Here is a 7,409-nt window from a genome sequence, read left to right as displayed (position 1 = left end):
ATTTTCTGTTGTCAAATGAACTAAATTTGGAATGATGACTATGGACTCTGAAATATTCTTATAAAATATTCCAGCAACTCCCATGTTTTTAAATCCATTGGAAGCATTTTTATTCTTCCAATACAGTACTTCTTTTTCAACATTAATCACATTCAATTTGTCCTTTATATCTAAGGTCATACCTGATTTCCAGCAGAAAGCATGCAGGCGAGTATTCAATGAATGGCATCCATGAGACTGAAAACATAAATGCTGATGTGAATTAAGCACCCCGAAAAAGCATACCTCACATAGCATGGTGAGACTAGAACATTTCTTGATAATCATAAATTAAATAAATTGGGGTATATGAGATTGTTAGGGCAGATTTGGACACAGAACCAACAAGAATTGACAACAAACTGAAGTTCACATACTTGACAACACCACCCAGAAGCAGTAAGTTTTCACTATGGAATCCTACCAAAAATCCAGAGAAGAGCTGATGGCAATTCTGTGCAAACTATTGGAAGTATGGAAACAGATAGAAAACTCATGATAATGTAAACATAAATAACCACAATACCAAAACCATGTACAGGCATTAATAAAAAGAAAATTATAGAACAATATATCTCATGAACATGAATGCAAAAATTCTCAACAAAATCCCAGTCAATAGAATCAAATAATGCATTAAAACAAAACAAAAGAAAGCAACAAACAAAATCATTTAACGACTACCCATACCAGGTTCACCATTAGTAAAACTATAAATGTCATTAATCACATACACATAGCAAGTAAAGAAACATATAGTAATAGCAATCAATCCAAAAATGCATTAGACAAAACTCACCACTTATTCCTCTTAAAGCACGCAAGAAAATTGCAGTAGAAAGGAGATATCTCAACATAAATAAAGATCATGTATATAAAATCAATGGGAAGCATTTCTCTCAAAAGTGAAAAACTGAAAGCATTTCCTTGTTGAAAAGAATTAGATAGCCACCCCCCCTTTCCAGTCCCTCCCATTTAATATTGTGCTGGAAGTCTTACCCAAGAAACAAAGGGAAATTAAAGGCACCTAAATAGGAAAGGAAGTAATTACGTATTTGTAGAAGCTATGATTGTATCCATAAAAGTCCACAATACGGGATAAGAAAATTGTTAGAACCGCTTCAAAGATTCAGGGAAAATGACAGTATCTGAGGCCATTATTCACAAATAAGTTGGGTTCCTTCATGCTCACAAACAGAACTCTGTAAAGGAAATCAGGAAAATAATACCATTCACATCAGGTAACTAAAAGATAAAATACTTAGAAAATAAATGTATCACGAGAAACAGAAGTTTATGCAAAGAGACCTATAAGACACTGCTACCAGAGACCAAAAAGGATCTTAGGTAAATGGGAAAGTAGAGCATGCTTATATATACAAATCCTTAATGTGAAAATGTCAATATCTATAATGCAAGTATATATATAAGTATATATACAGTGAACCCTCGTTTATCGCGGTTAATCGGTTCTAGACCCTGTGATAAATGAAATTCCGCGAAGTAGGATTCCTTATTTGTAAATCAAATATTTTCGTAGTTAGAGTATAGAGGACATGAAAAAACACCCTTTAGTCACCATTACACTCGTATTACCCAATTTATTAAATGAAAAAGGGAAAATACAGTAAAACATTTTGGACATTACAATGATCATTTATTATTTGTTATATTATTTATGGCATCTAGTTTACAGTATTACATATTTCACATACAGTATTATTATACATAGTTCTTACAAATACTATAATCAATAGCCTATGAAATGACTTAAGGGATGTACTCTACAGGTGGGTCGCCGTCTTTTTCCTCTGAAGGAGTGGGTGTAGGCAGTGAGTGCTGTTACGCAAAAAACACGATAGAGTGAAGCCGCGGAAATTGAAGCGCGAAGTGGCGAGGGTTCACTGTACTTTTATACATATATTTATATATAATAATACAATTTCAATTCTTATTCCAATAGCCTTATTTAAAGAAATGGAAGCATTAAGCACTAAAGTCATATTTCAAGGAAAGATACTCCAGATAAACAAAGCATTGCTAAAGAAAAAGCAAAATAGATTTTTCTCACTTCATAATCTCAAAGTTTTCTACACAGACAAGGCAGTCGAATAACCTGGTATGGATACAATTATAGTCACACAGATCAATGGAACAGAATTAAGAACCAAGAAATAAATCTGTCCACCTTTAAAAAATTGATTATTTACAAAAGACTGAGACACATTTAAATAAATCTGTCCACCTTTAAAAAATTGATTATTTACAAAAGACTGAGATGGTCTCTTTGACAAACAGTACTGACAAACTGCATATCTATTTGTACAATAATTAAGCAAGAAGCATACATTGCAGCCTATATTAAAACAAAATCAAAATGATCAAAGATCTAAATATAAACCTGGTACTATAAAGATTATCAATGAAAAAAATGAGAACACACGCAAAGGTCTAAACACATAAATCTACTATCAAACATCATAAGCACACATGCAGCAAAAGAGAGATGACTGAGACTTTTCCCCAAAGTGGAGATTTATGTGAATAAAAAGATTTTATCGAAAGTATAAAAAGAGAACATGTGGGGGTAGGGGTTGCATGGGATAGCAATATGTATTTTCCAGGGACTAATGTCTAAAATTTATAGAAAACTTTAACACCTCAACAACAAAAAGACATAAAGCCAATAAAAATGGGCAAAAGACATGAACAGACATTTCACTGAAAGAAGACAGGCAGGTAAGAAATGTTTGAAGAAATGCTCATGATTTTTGGCCACTTAAGAGATATAAATCAAAGGAGCAATTAGATATCACTTCACACAACAATAATCGCAGTGTTTCCCAAAACAGCACCTGAAAAGGTGTAGACAGACTGGAACTCTTAATAAACTACTGGTGACTGTAAAGCTACAAAAACTGTGGAAAGCAAATGTTAGAAAGAGGAATGCTGTAGGACACAGCAATCCCACTTGTCAAGTTCCATAAAGTTGGTTCCTCTGTGTAGTGACCCAATGTACGTCCGAACAACAGGACACACTGGCCTGCACCATGTTCCCAATTGTCATGTTTAAATTTATCGTTGCAATCACTGTCAATCCATCTTGTCAGTGTCTTATTCCTTTCTGCTGTCCTGTTATTTTACCATGCATGCTTTCCTGTTTTAGAGATTGATCTCTTCTGAAAACATGTCCAATTTACACGAGAGATAGTCTCACTATCATTTCTTCTGAGGAGCATGCTGGCTGTACTTTTTCAAAAGCAGCCCCACTATTTGGTATATATCCAAATCACTTCCACTATTCAGTATGTATCCTAAAGAAATAAGCACATGGATATATAAATGTACACTATGTTCATCATAATGTGCTGCACAATAGTAAGAAGATTAAAACAAACAAAATGACTATCCATAGAGGAATGGGCAAATAAATTTGGGGGCATAGAATAGAATGCTATGCAATTTTAATGAATAGTGATTCATCAACTACTTTCTTGGGTAGTGATTAGGGTCTTAAAGCTTCTGAGTACCTGATACTATGGATGAATCTGGCAACATTATGCTACGTGTAACTATTCAAACAGACTAGGATAAATACTGTATGAGACCACTATTATAAACAGTCCTGTGATAAGCTACATATGTCTGTATAAAATGCCAGGTGGAAAAGGTGTTGGAGAAAGTTTGAAAGTATACCCATTAATACATATTTGTATGACAGAAAGTATTTGCACTTTTGTTGTACTTAGATCCAAGAACATGGTAGAGCATAGATGGAGCAGAGATAGGCAAGCATCTTAGATATAACTAAACGCTCTGAGGGAAAACATTTCTGGGGGTGGGGGATCAGGACCAGTCTTGGGTGACACTAAAATCAGTTGGCATAGCATTATTTACAGAGAAAATGCTTTACATCCTACCTTGTTGAGTAGGGATTTGGTCTTAAAGCCCATAAATAATTATCTGAGTTCCAACTAAATCCCCCATTGGAGGAAAGAAGAATGACTAGGAATGATTATTAGGAAGTTTAAGAAAATTGGGAAAAAACCTACACTGGTGAGTAAAACACCAGGAATCTTGTGGTCAGAGTTTTGCTTTTGTTTTTTCTTTCATCACAACGGTACACATGGCCATTCTTCTAGGGTAGCACTAACTGTCCTAGGAGAATGAGGGGGGTGGGGGGGCTTTACTCCATCTAGTCTACAGTTCTGATCTTTTCGTTAAAAATTATTTTTAGTCTCAAAATCCATAGAACACTTATTGAAATATTATCTATGACACTAAAGGATATCAAATATTATCTGTGATATAAAATAAAGAATGTAGATCTCTGGGGAATAGTAAGGAGGGTAACAGGACCACTTTCTAAGGTGTAGCAATCTAGTTGAAAGATATGTCAAGAAAGAGCTTCACAGTTTGCTACTTTTGTTTAATAAATTTACTAAGCTCACCTTCTCCATATAAATGCTGAAGACAAATGTGCACATAAGTAAGTGTGGTGAAGAAGGGTGATGGTGCCCAGCTATTGAGAGATATAGCACCTGGGGTCTTAAAGGCTTGAAGGTAAACAAGCGGCCATCTAGCCCAGAAGCAACAAAGCCCACATGGAAGAAGCACACCAGCCTGTGTGATCACGAGGTGTCGAAGGGACCAGGTATCAAGCACCAAAGAACAAAAAATCATATCATCATGAAAGTGGGGGAGTCAGAGATGGGGACCCAATGCCCATCTGTAGACAACTGGACATCCCTTGGAGAGGGGTAGTAGGGAGGAGATGAGTCACTCAGGGTGCAGTGTAGCATCGATGAAATACACAACTTTCCTCTAGTTCTTAAATGCTTCATCCCCATCCCACTATCATGATCCCAATTCTACCTTACAAACCTGGTTAGATGAGAGGATGTACACTGGTACAGACAGGAACTGGAAACACAGGGAATCCAAGACAGATGAACCCCTCAGGACCAGTGGTGAGAGGGGCAATACGGGGAGGGTGGAGGGAAGGGGATGTAGAAAGGGGGAACCGATTACAAGGATCTCCATATATCCTCCTCCCTGGGGGATGGACAACAGAAAAGTGGGTGAAAGGAGATGTCGGGCAGTGTAAGATATGATAAAATAATAATAATTTATAAATTATCAAGGGTTCATGAGAGAGGGGGTAGTGGGGAGGGAGAGGAAAAATGAGGAGCTGATTCCGAGAGCCCAAGCGGAAAGCAAATGTTTTGAGAATGATGAGGGCAACAAATGTACAAATGTGCTTTACTCAATTGACGTATGTATGGGTTGTGATAAGAGTTGTATGAGTACCCAATAAAATGACTTTAAAAAATATTTTTGTAATTTTACAGCAATAGTTTTGTCTTATCTATGTGTATGGGTAGGATTCAATTGAGTATCTTGCATTTTCTTTTATTACCTTGATTGTGTATTTTACGGGAGAACCAGAATAATTCTTTGAAAATACAAATTAAGTGCTAGTGGTATGCTGCTTAAGCGTCTTTAAAGGTGTCTCATTCAAAACAAATAAATACATAATAAATTAAAATATACACTAAATGTTTGCATCATCAAGTCCCTGCCTCCCTCCAAAATACCTTTCTGTGCCATTTCCTCTCATTCAATGTACTTCTCTTAATCTAAAATGTTGCTTTCTAATATGTGAGCAGTATTTTTTCTCCCGGAAATGAAATACTTTACTCCCCACTTATAGACGTTATTTTATTTTTATCAAGATGTTGTTGTGGAAAGTCACTCTTGTTAGTCTAACAATCAGAATGGCTTAAACTGTGCTACTTTCTTTCCAGACAACATTATGTTACTTTGTAAATAAGTAAAAAATGTAATGCTTTTCAACACTTTAAGCTAATTAAAAACAAATTGTGCTGTTTCTTCTGGATTTAGTAGAGTGAGCCAAAGATCATATCTATTTTGTTCATTCCTGTACAAAGTTTATCACCCCCAAGGCAAAAACCTTTGCTGCCAAGATCATTTCAACTCACAGCAACCCTATAGGCCAGAGGATAATTTCCCCTAAGGATTTTTCCTGTGGAGCGGTTGGTGGTTTTAACTGTTGGCCTTTAAATTCACAACCTAAAGCTGCAGCCATGCCTCTGAGTCAAAAACACAGGGCTTGCAAAATATTAGTTTTTTCAATTAAATTAATTTTACTGAACAAATGAAAAAAATGCAATATTCATGTGCCTGCCATTTATTGCATGTAATAGCTCAGTCTAGCTATAATCTCCATTTCATCTGAGACCTGACATTTCTCATTGTTTCTCCTAAGGCTTCCTTCTGAAACCTCTCTGATTTCTAATACCAAAGCAGATGGCAGAATTCCAGAAATTTAACTTAGATAAATCAGATCAATGAAGTGATAGTAAATAAAGGTAGTAAATACAAACATTAATAGATGAATATAGTAGGGGTCTTAACAAGGTATGAAAAGTATAAAGTCATACTTACCTGGCAGGGGAGATACCATGATCATGAAGGAAGTTTGCCCAGGGCGAGGCTTATCCAATGCACTCCGGATATGCTGACCCCTGCAATTTCCCCAAATGTGGGAAACTCGACTGCATAATTTGTGGTAGTGGGAGACTGCGTTCGCGCTCTCCCCTGAAAAAAAGAGAAAAGTATAAGGTCAGAATTATATAGCGAATTAAGTGTTATATAATCCATGGATTATTTGAACCTGCTTTGCAGGGAATTTAAAAGATTTGAGAATAAATACAGATTGGAGCAGATTTAAAATTAGATTTTTTATATTGCAATTGTGATTTAGATGTGTATCTAATAATAAAACTCACTCATCTAGCCTTTTGACCCCTCAGCTATGGGATTTTATGATATGAAGTTAGTTTTTCTGTGGCTTCTTTCATTCATTAATTCAACAAATATTCAGTGAAGCTATAGTCTGTACTTTAGGGACAAGCAAGAGAGAGATTGTCTTTATAAAGTTGGCTAGCTATGTGTGAAAAGATAAAATGGTAGCTCATAGGGATATTATCTTTTATTTCTGCTTCTAATTTCCCCATCTTTTAAATTTATTGTTCTCATGTATTATGAGCTTGGAATGATCCCTTTTCTCAATTGTTTTCTCTATAAAATTGTCACCCAAATTTTCAACATTCCTTCATTTTCGTGAGCCTTTCATTTCCTTAATAAGGTGGGGAGGTTCAGAAGTAGAAAAGCAGTGTGATATATTTGGGAATAATCATTTCAGGCCCACCATGATGTTGTCTAAGCAACTGCCTTTGATGAAATAAAAACCGATGATGTCACTGACTTTATGTCAATTTCATATGCTGAAACTCCAGACCTCTCTCATATCTCTATGTCAGTTTCATATGTGGACACTAGACCTC

At 35.7% G+C, this 7,409-nt stretch overlaps 1 non-coding gene across 1 annotated transcript; it reads left to right on the top strand.

The window, feature by feature from the left end:
• The first annotated feature begins 6,499 nt into the window (after window positions 1-6,499).
• LOC115868497 lies at window positions 6,500-6,663 on the top strand. Its single transcript, XR_004045629.1, has one exon. It is a non-coding gene; the product is annotated as a U1 spliceosomal RNA (small nuclear RNA).
• Window positions 6,664-7,409: the final 746 nt, after the last annotated feature.

Source organism: Echinops telfairi, unplaced genomic scaffold (genome assembly GCF_000313985.2).
Source record: "Echinops telfairi isolate 266 unplaced genomic scaffold, ASM31398v2 ScPeMD7_11;HRSCAF=52, whole genome shotgun sequence".
Lineage (NCBI taxonomy): Eukaryota > Metazoa > Chordata > Mammalia > Afrosoricida > Tenrecidae > Echinops > Echinops telfairi.
The sequence above is the reverse complement of the archived record's forward strand: the minus strand, read 5'-3'. Positions and strand labels throughout refer to the sequence as shown.